Source organism: Anser cygnoides, chromosome 17, assembly GCF_040182565.1.
Source record: "Anser cygnoides isolate HZ-2024a breed goose chromosome 17, Taihu_goose_T2T_genome, whole genome shotgun sequence".
Taxonomy (NCBI): Eukaryota; Metazoa; Chordata; class Aves; order Anseriformes; family Anatidae; genus Anser; species Anser cygnoides.
The window spans coordinates 14,208,639-14,219,903 of NC_089889.1; positions in this window are offsets into that span (position 1 = coordinate 14,208,639).

Sequence of the window (11,265 nt, forward strand, 5' to 3'; positions counted from 1 at the left end):
CATACAGATTTAGTTTGGGATCCTCTCCTCAGATCGCTTCAGGGGAGGTACCTGACAACTTTGGCCAGTTTTCGAGGGAGCTACCTGCCTGGGTACCTTCACTTCCCTTCGCTCATCTTGTTTTGCAAAACTTCTGGGCTAGCTCCAAATACACAACTGCTTGTCAATACCAGCTGAAGACCCCTCCGCGTTAAGTCCCTCACAATTTTGGCTCTACTTTGGAGGTAGCTGCATGCCTGCTGGCTACCATTGCCTCCTCCAGGGAAGCTTCTGCAAATGTTTGGGATTCTGCCTGAGAAACATTTAGCTCTGGGTACCGGCTGCAAAGCCCTTCAGGGTAGGGACACCACAAGTTCGGCCAAGTTTAGAGGGAAGTGTATGCCTGGTAGCTACCCTTGCCTTCTCACCTCGGCATGCTTCTAGAAAAAAGACTTGGCTTCCTCCAAGAGAGATTTTTTCTTTGTGGATCCTAAACTCGGATCCCTCTAGGCTAGCTAACAGAGAATTTTGCCTAATTCAGAGGTTGCTACATGCCCGGTAGCTACCTTTGCCTCCACCACATTGTACTTATGCAAAATTCTGTGTTACCTGCACAAGTTCTGGAAAAGCAGGACACCCGTATGGGGGATCTACCTGAAGTCTGGCCAAATTGGGAAGTACGTGCATGCCCAGTAGCTACCCGTTCCTCCTCCCAGGCATACTTGGTGAAAGTTTTGGGGCTCTTCCAGAGAGAGAGGGACTTGTGGATTCGGTCCGCAGACCCCTTCAGGCTACGTACCTGACAACATTGGCCAATTTTGGAGGGAGGTGCATGCCAAGAGGCTTCTCTTGCCTCTGGCTCATCTTGGTTGCCAAAACGTTGTGGCTACCTCCACATACAGATTTAGTTTGGGATCCTCTCCTCAGATCGCTTCAGGGGAGGTACCTGACAACTTTGGCCAGTTTTCGAGGGAGCTACCTGCCTGGGTACCTTCACTTCCCTTCGCTCATCTTGTTTTGCAAAACTTCTGGGCTAGCTCCAAATACACAACTGCTTGTCAATACCAGCTGAAGACCCCCCCGCGTTAAGTCCCTCACAATTTTGGCTCTACTTTGGAGGTAGCTGCATGCCTGCTGGCTACCATTGCCTCCTCCAGGGAAGCTTCTGCAAATGTTTGGGATTCTGCCTGAGAAACATTTAGCTCTGGGTACCGGCTGCAAAGCCCTTCAGGGTAGGGACACCACAAGTTCGGCCAAGTTTAGAGGGAAGTGTATGCCTGGTAGCTACCCTTGCCTTCTCACCTCGGCATGCTTCCAGAAAAAAGACTTGGCTTCCTCCAAGAGAGATTTTTTCTTTGTGGATCCTAAACTCGGATCCCTCTAGGCTAGCTAACAGAGAATTTTGCCTAATTCAGAGGTTGCTACATGCCCGGTAGCTACCTTTGCCTCCACCACATTGTACTTATGCAAAATTCTGTGTTACCTGCACAAGTTCTGGAAAAGCAGGACACCCGTATGGGGGATCTACCTGAAGTCTGGCCAAATTGGGAAGTACGTGCATGCCCAGTAGCTACCCGTTCCTCCTCCCAGGCATACTTGGTGAAAGTTTTGGGGCTCTTCCAGAGAGAGAGGGACTTGTGGATTCGGTCCGCAGACCCCTTCAGGCTACGTACCCGACAACATTGGCCAATTTTGGAGGGAGGTGCATGCCAAGAGGCTTCTCTTGCCTCTGGCTCATCTTGGTTGCCAAAACGTTGTGGCTACCTCCACATACAGATTTAGTTTGGGATCCTCTCCTCAGATCGCTTCAGGGGAGGTACCTGACAACTTTGGCCAGTTTTCGAGGGAGCTACCTGCCTGGGTACCTTCACTTCCCTTCGCTCATCTTGTTTTGCAAAACTTCTGGGCTAGCTCCAAATACACAACTGCTTGTCAATACCAGCTGAAGACCCCCCCGCGTTAAGTCCCTCACAATTTTGGCTCTACTTTGGAGGTAGCTGCATGCCTGCTGGCTACCATTGCCTCCTCCAGGGAAGCTTCTGCAAATGTTTGGGATTCTGCCTGAGAAACATTTAGCTCTGGGTACCGGCTGCAAAGCCCTTCAGGGTAGGGACACCACAAGTTCGGCCAAGTTTAGAGGGAAGTGTATGCCTGGTAGCTACCCTTGCCTTCTCACCTCGGCATGCTTCTAGAAAAAAGACTTGGCTTCCTCCAAGAGAGATTTTTTCTTGGTGGATCCTAAACTCGGATCCCTCTAGGCTAGCTAACAGAGAATTTTGCCTAATTCAGAGGTTGCTACATGCCCGGTAGCTACCTTTGCCTCCACCACATTGTACTTATGCAAAATTCTGTGTTACCTGCACAAGTTCTGGAAAAGCAGGACACCCGTATGGGGGATCTACCTGAAGTCTGGCCAAATTGGGAAGTACGTGCATGCCCAGTAGCTACCCGTTCCTCCTCCCAGGCATACTTGGTGAAAGTTTTGGGGCTCTTCCAGAGAGAGAGGGACTTGTGGATTCGGTCCGCAGACCCCTTCAGGCTACGTACCCGACAACATTGGCCAATTTTGGAGGGAGGTGCATGCCAAGAGGCTTCTCTTGCCTCTGGCTCATCTTGGTTGCCAAAACTTTGTGGCTACCTCCACATACAGATTTAGTTTGGGATCCCCTCCTCAGATCGCTTCAGGGGAGGTACCTGACAACTTTGGCCAGTTTTCGAGGGAGCTACCTGCCTGGGTACCTTCACTTCCCTTCGCTCATCTTGTTTTGCAAAACTTCTGGGCTAGCTCCAAATACACAACTGCTTGTCAATACCAGCTGAAGACCCCCCCGCGTTAAGTCCCTCACAATTTTGGCTCTACTTTGGAGGTAGCTGCATGCCTGCTGGCTACCATTGCCTCCTCCAGGGAAGCTTCTGCAAATGTTTGGGATTCTGCCTGAGAAACATTTAGCTCTGGGTACCGGCTGCAAAGCCCTTCAGGGTAGGGACACCACAAGTTCGGCCAAGTTTAGAGGGAAGTGTATGCCTGGTAGCTACCCTTGCCTTCTCACCTCGGCATGCTTCTAGAAAAAAGACTTGGCTTCCTCCAAGAGAGATTTTTTCTTTGTGGATCCTCAACTCGGATCCCTCTAGGCTAGCTAACAGAGAATTTTGCCTAATTCAGAGGTTGCTACATGCCCGGTAGCTACCTTTGCCTCCACTACATTGTACTTATGCAAAATTCTGTGTTACCTGCACAAGTTCTGGAAAAGCAGGACACCCGTATGGGGGATCTACCTGAAGTCTGGCCAAATTGGGAAGTACGTGCATGCCCAGTAGCTACCCGTTCCTCCTCCCAGGCATACTTGGTGAAAGTTTTGGGGCTCTTCCAGAGAGAGAGGGACTTGTGGATTCGGTCCGCAGACCCCTTCAGGCTACGTACCCGACAACATTGGCCAATTTTGGAGGGAGGTGCATGCCAAGAGGCTTCTCTTGCCTCTGGCTCATCTTGGTTGCCAAAACGTTGTGGCTACCTCCACATACAGATTTAGTTTGGGATCCTCTCCTCAGATCGCTTCAGGGGAGGTACCTGACAACTTTGGCCAGTTTTCGAGGGAGCTACCTGCCTGGGTACCTTCACTTCCCTTCGCTCATCTTGTTTTGCAAAACTTCTGGGCTAGCTCCAAATACACAACTGCTTGTCAATACCAGCTGAAGACCCCCCCGCGTTAAGTCCCTCACAATTTTGGCTCTACTTTGGAGGTAGCTGCATGCCTGCTGGCTACCATTGCCTCCTCCAGGGAAGCTTCTGCAAATGTTTGGGATTCTGCCTGAGAAACATTTAGCTCTGGGTACCGGCTGCAAAGCCCTTCAGGGTAGGGACACCACAAGTTCGGCCAAGTTTAGAGGGAAGTGTATGCCTGGTAGCTACCCTTGCCTTCTCACCTCGGCATGCTTCTAGAAAAAAGACTTGGCTTCCTCCAAGAGAGATTTTTTCTTTGTGGATCCTCAACTCGGATCCCTCTAGGCTAGCTAACAGAGAATTTTGCCTAATTCAGAGGTTGCTACATGCCCGGTAGCTACCTTTGCCTCCACCACATTGTACTTATGCAAAATTCTGTGTTACCTGCACAAGTTCTGGAAAAGCAGGACACCCGTATGGGGGATCTACCTGAAGTCTGGCCAAATTGGGAAGTACGTGCATGCCCAGTAGCTACCCGTTCCTCCTCCCAGGCATACTTGGTGAAAGTTTTGGGGCTCTTCCAGAGAGAGAGGGACTTGTGGATTCGGTCCGCAGACCCCTTCAGGCTACGTACCCGACAACATTGGCCAATTTTGGAGGGAGGTGCATGCCAAGAGGCTTCTCTTGCCTCTGGCTCATCTTGGTTGCCAAAACTTTGTGGCTACCTCCACATACAGATTTAGTTTGGGATCCTCTCCTCAGATCGCTTCAGGGGAGGTACCTGACAACTTTGGCCAGTTTTCGAGGGAGCTACCTGCCTGGGTACCTTCACTTCCCTTCGCTCATCTTGTTTTGCAAAACTTCTGGGCTAGCTCCAAATACACAACTGCTTGTCAATACCAGCTGAAGACCCCCCCGCGTTAAGTCCCTCACAATTTTGGCTCTACTTTGGAGGTAGCTGCATGCCTGCTGGCTACCATTGCCTCCTCCAGGGAAGCTTCTGCAAATGTTTGGGATTCTGCCTGAGAAACATTTAGCTCTGGGTACCGGCTGCAAAGCCCTTCAGGGTAGGGACACCACAAGTTCGGCCAAGTTTAGAGGGAAGTGTATGCCTGGTAGCTACCCTTGCCTTCTCACCTCGGCATGCTTCTAGAAAAAAGACTTGGCTTCCTCCAAGAGAGATTTTTTCTTTGTGGATCCTAAACTCGGATCCCTCTAGGCTAGCTAACAGAGAATTTTGCCTAATTCAGAGGTTGCTACATGCCCGGTAGCTACCTTTGCCTCCACCACATTGTACTTATGCAAAATTCTGTGTTACCTGCACAAGTTCTGGAAAAGCAGGACACCCGTATGGGGGATCTACCTGAAGTCTGGCCAAATTGGGAAGTACGTGCATGCCCAGTAGCTACCCGTTCCTCCTCCCAGGCATACTTGGTGAAAGTTTTGGGGCTCTTCCAGAGAGAGAGGGACTTGTGGATTCGGTCCGCAGACCCCTTCAGGCTACGTACCCGACAACATTGGCCAATTTTGGAGGGAGGTGCATGCCAAGAGGCTTCTCTTGCCTCTGGCTCATCTTGGTTGCCAAAACTTTGTGGCTACCTCCACATACAGATTTAGTTTGGGATCCTCTCCTCAGATCGCTTCAGGGGAGGTACCTGACAACTTTGGCCAGTTTTCGAGGGAGCTACCTGCCTGGGTACCTTCACTTCCCTTCGCTCATCTTGTTTTGCAAAACTTCTGGGCTAGCTCCAAATACACAACTGCTTGTCAATACCAGCTGAAGACCCCCCCGCGTTAAGTCCCTCACAATTTTGGCTCTACTTTGGAGGTAGCTGCATGCCTGCTGGCTACCATTGCCTCCTCCAGGGAAGCTTCTGCAAATGTTTGGGATTCTGCCTGAGAAACATTTAGCTCTGGGTACCGGCTGCAAAGCCCTTCAGGGTAGGGACACCACAAGTTCGGCCAAGTTTAGAGGGAAGTGTATGCCTGGTAGCTACCCTTGCCTTCTCACCTCGGCATGCTTCTAGAAAAAAGACTTGGCTTCCTCCAAGAGAGATTTTTTCTTTGTGGATCCTAAACTCGGATCCCTCTAGGCTAGCTAACAGAGAATTTTGCCTAATTCAGAGGTTGCTACATGCCCGGTAGCTACCTTTGCCTCCACCACATTGTACTTATGCAAAATTCTGTGTTACCTGCACAAGTTCTGGAAAAGCAGGACACCCGTATGGGGGATCTACCTGAAGTCTGGCCAAATTGGGAAGTACGTGCATGCCCAGTAGCTACCCGTTCCTCCTCCCAGGCATACTTGGTGAAAGTTTTGGGGCTCTTCCAGAGAGAGAGGGACTTGTGGATTCGGTCCGCAGACCCCTTCAGGCTACGTACCCGACAACATTGGCCAATTTTGGAGGGAGGTGCATGCCAAGAGGCTTCTCTTGCCTCTGGCTCATCTTGGTTGCCAAAACTTTGTGGCTACCTCCACATACAGATTTAGTTTGGGATCCTCTCCTCAGATCGCTTCAGGGGAGGTACCTGACAACTTTGGCCAGTTTTCGAGGGAGCTACCTGCCTGGGTACCTTCACTTCCCTTCGCTCATCTTGTTTTGCAAAACTTCTGGGCTAGCTCCAAATACACAACTGCTTGTCAATACCAGCTGAAGACCCCCCCGCGTTAAGTCCCTCACAATTTTGGCTCTACTTTGGAGGTAGCTGCATGCCTGCTGGCTACCATTGCCTCCTCCAGGGAAGCTTCTGCAAATGTTTGGGATTCTGCCTGAGAAACATTTAGCTCTGGGTACCGGCTGCAAAGCCCTTCAGGGTAGGGACACCACAAGTTCGGCCAAGTTTAGAGGGAAGTGTATGCCTGGTAGCTACCCTTGCCTTCTCACCTCGGCATGCTTCTAGAAAAAAGACTTGGCTTCCTCCAAGAGAGATTTTTTCTTTGTGGATCCTAAACTCGGATCCCTCTAGGCTAGCTAACAGAGAATTTTGCCTAATTCAGAGGTTGCTACATGCCCGGTAGCTACCTTTGCCTCCACCACATTGTACTTATGCAAAATTCTGTGTTACCTGCACAAGTTCTGGAAAAGCAGGACACCCGTATGGGGGATCTACCTGAAGTCTGGCCAAATTGGGAAGTACGTGCATGCCCAGTAGCTACCCGTTCCTCCTCCCAGGCATACTTGGTGAAAGTTTTGGGGCTCTTCCAGAGAGAGAGGGACTTGTGGATTCGGTCCGCAGACCCCTTCAGGCTACGTACCCGACAACATTGGCCAATTTTGGAGGGAGGTGCATGCCAAGAGGCTTCTCTTGCCTCTGGCTCATCTTGGTTGCCAAAACTTTGTGGCTACCTCCACATACAGATTTAGTTTGGGATCCTCTCCTCAGATCGCTTCAGGGGAGGTACCTGACAACTTTGGCCAGTTTTCGAGGGAGCTACCTGCCTGGGTACCTTCACTTCCCTTCGCTCATCTTGTTTTGCAAAACTTCTGGGCTAGCTCCAAATACACAACTGCTTGTCAATACCAGCTGAAGACCCCTCCGCGTTAAGTTCCTCACAATTTTGGCTCTACTTTGGAGGTAGCTGCATGCCTGCTGGCTACCATTGCCTCCTCCAGGGAAGCTTCTGCAAATGTTTGGGATTCTGCCTGAGAAACATTTAGCTCTGGGTACCGGCTGCAAAGCCCTTCAGGGTAGGGACACCACAAGTTCGGCCAAGTTTAGAGGGAAGTGTATGCCTGGTAGCTACCCTTGCCTTCTCACCTCGGCATGCTTCTAGAAAAAAGACTTGGCTTCCTCCAAGAGAGATTTTTTCTTTGTGGATCCTAAACTCGGATCCCTCTAGGCTAGCTAACAGAGAATTTTGCCTAATTCAGAGGTTGCTACATGCCCGGTAGCTACCTTTGCCTCCACCACATTGTACTTATGCAAAATTCTGTGTTACCTGCACAAGTTCTGGAAAAGCAGGACACCCGTATGGGGGATCTACCTGAAGTCTGGCCAAATTGGGAAGTACGTGCATGCCCAGTAGCTACCCGTTCCTCCTCCCAGGCATACTTGGTGAAAGTTTTGGGGCTCTTCCAGAGAGAGAGGGACTTGTGGATTCGGTCCGCAGACCCCTTCAGGCTACGTACCCGACAACATTGGCCAATTTTGGAGGGAGGTGCATGCCAAGAGGCTTCTCTTGCCTCTGGCTCATCTTGGTTGCCAAAACTTTGTGGCTACCTCCACATACAGATTTAGTTTGGGATCCTCTCCTCAGATCGCTTCAGGGGAGGTACCTGACAACTTTGGCCAGTTTTCGAGGGAGCTACCTGCCTGGGTACCTTCACTTCCCTTCGCTCATCTTGTTTTGCAAAACTTCTGGGCTAGCTCCAAATACACAACTGCTTGTCAATACCAGCTGAAGACCCCCCCGCGTTAAGTCCCTCACAATTTTGGCTCTACTTTGGAGGTAGCTGCATGCCTGCTGGCTACCATTGCCTCCTCCAGGGAAGCTTCTGCAAATGTTTGGGATTCTGCCTGAGAAACATTTAGCTCTGGGTACCGGCTGCAAAGCCCTTCAGGGTAGGGACACCACAAGTTCGGCCAAGTTTAGAGGGAAGTGTATGCCTGGTAGCTACCCTTGCCTTCTCACCTCGGCATGCTTCTAGAAAAAAGACTTGGCTTCCTCCAAGAGAGATTTTTTCTTTGTGGATCCTAAACTCGGATCCCTCTAGGCTAGCTAACAGAGAATTTTGCCTAATTCAGAGGTTGCTACATGCCCGGTAGCTACCTTTGCCTCCACCACATTGTACTTATGCAAAATTCTGTGTTACCTGCACAAGTTCTGGAAAAGCAGGACACCCGTATGGGGGATCTACCTGAAGTCTGGCCAAATTGGGAAGTACGTGCATGCCCAGTAGCTACCCGTTCCTCCTCCCAGGCATACTTGGTGAAAGTTTTGGGGCTCTTCCAGAGAGAGAGGGACTTGTGGATTCGGTCCGCAGACCCCTTCAGGCTACGTACCCGACAACATTGGCCAATTTTGGAGGGAGGTGCATGCCAAGAGGCTTCTCTTGCCTCTGGCTCATCTTGGTTGCCAAAACTTTGTGGCTACCTCCACATACAGATTTAGTTTGGGATCCTCTCCTCAGATCGCTTCAGGGGAGGTACCTGACAACTTTGGCCAGTTTTCGAGGGAGCTACCTGCCTGGGTACCTTCACTTCCCTTCGCTCATCTTGTTTTGCAAAACTTCTGGGCTAGCTCCAAATACACAACTGCTTGTCAATACCAGCTGAAGACCCCCCCGCGTTAAGTCCCTCACAATTTTGGCTCTACTTTGGAGGTAGCTGCATGCCTGCTGGCTACCATTGCCTCCTCCAGGGAAGCTTCTGCAAATGTTTGGGATTCTGCCTGAGAAACATTTAGCTCTGGGTACCGGCTGCAAAGCCCTTCAGGGTAGGGACACCACAAGTTCGGCCAAGTTTAGAGGGAAGTGTATGCCTGGTAGCTACCCTTGCCTTCTCACCTCGGCATGCTTCTAGAAAAAAGACTTGGCTTCCTCCAAGAGAGATTTTTTCTTTGTGGATCCTAAACTCGGATCCCTCTAGGCTAGCTAACAGAGAATTTTGCCTAATTCAGAGGTTGCTACATGCCCGGTAGCTACCTTTGCCTCCACCACATTGTACTTATGCAAAATTCTGTGTTACCTGCACAAGTTCTGGAAAAGCAGGACACCCGTATGGGGGATCTACCTGAAGTCTGGCCAAATTGGGAAGTACGTGCATGCCCAGTAGCTACCCGTTCCTCCTCCCAGGCATACTTGGTGAAAGTTTTGGGGCTCTTCCAGAGAGAGAGGGACTTGTGGATTCGGTCCGCAGACCCCTTCAGGCTACGTACCCGACAACATTGGCCAATTTTGGAGGGAGGTGCATGCCAAGAGGCTTCTCTTGCCTCTGGCTCATCTTGGTTGCCAAAACTTTGTGGCTACCTCCACATACAGATTTAGTTTGGGATCCTCTCCTCAGATCGCTTCAGGGGAGGTACCTGACAACTTTGGCCAGTTTTCGAGGGAGCTACCTGCCTGGGTACCTTCACTTCCCTTCGCTCATCTTGTTTTGCAAAACTTCTGGGCTAGCTCCAAATACACAACTGCTTGTCAATACCAGCTGAAGACCCCCCCGCGTTAAGTCCCTCACAATTTTGGCTCTACTTTGGAGGTAGCTGCATGCCTGCTGGCTACCATTGCCTCCTCCAGGGAAGCTTCTGCAAATGTTTGGGATTCTGCCTGAGAAACATTTAGCTCTGGGTACCGGCTGCAAAGCCCTTCAGGGTAGGGACACCACAAGTTCGGCCAAGTTTAGAGGGAAGTGTATGCCTGGTAGCTACCCTTGCCTTCTCACCTCGGCATGCTTCTAGAAAAAAGACTTGGCTTCCTCCAAGAGAGATTTTTTCTTTGTGGATCCTAAACTCGGATCCCTCTAGGCTAGCTAACAGAGAATTTTGCCTAATTCAGAGGTTGCTACATGCCCGGTAGCTACCTTTGCCTCCACCACATTGTACTTATGCAAAATTCTGTGTTACCTGCACAAGTTCTGGAAAAGCAGGACACCCGTATGGGGGATCTACCTGAAGTCTGGCCAAATTGGGAAGTACGTGCATGCCCAGTAGCTACCCGTTCCTCCTCCCAGGCATACTTGGTGAAAGTTTTGGGGCTCTTCCAGAGAGAGAGGGACTTGTGGATTCGGTCCGCAGACCCCTTCAGGCTACGTACCCGACAACATTGGCCAATTTTGGAGGGAGGTGCATGCCAAGAGGCTTCTCTTGCCTCTGGCTCATCTTGGTTGCCAAAACTTTGTGGCTACCTCCACATACAGATTTAGTTTGGGATCCTCTCCTCAGATCGCTTCAGGGGAGGTACCTGACAACTTTGGCCAGTTTTCGAGGGAGCTACCTGCCTGGGTACCTTCACTTCCCTTCGCTCATCTTGTTTTGCAAAACTTCTGGGCTAGCTCCAAATACACAACTGCTTGTCAATACCAGCTGAAGACCCCTCCGCGTTAAGTCCCTCACAATTTTGGCTCTACTTTGGAGGTAGCTGCATGCCTGCTGGCTACCATTGCCTCCTCCAGGGAAGCTTCTGCAAATGTTTGGGATTCTGCCTGAGAAACATTTAGCTCTGGGTACCGGCTGCAAAGCCCTTCAGGGTAGGGACACCACAAGTTCGGCCAAGTTTAGAGGGAAGTGTATGCCTGGTAGCTACCCTTGCCTTCTCACCTCGGCATGCTTCTAGAAAAAAGACTTGGCTTCCTCCAAGAGAGATTTTTTCTTTGTGGATCCTAAACTCGGATCCCTCTAGGCTAGCTAACAGAGAATTTTGCCTAATTCAGAGGTTGCTACATGCCCGGTAGCTACCTTTGCCTCCACCACATTGTACTTATGCAAAATTCTGTGTTACCTGCACAAGTTCTGGAAAAGCAGGACACCCGTATGGGGGATCTACCTGAAGTCTGGCCAAATTGGGAAGTACGTGCATGCCCAGTAGCTACCCGTTCCTCCTCCCAGGCATACTTGGTGAAAGTTTTGGGGCTCTTCCAGAGAGAGAGGGACTTGTGGATTCGGTCCGCAGACCCCTTCAGGCTACGTA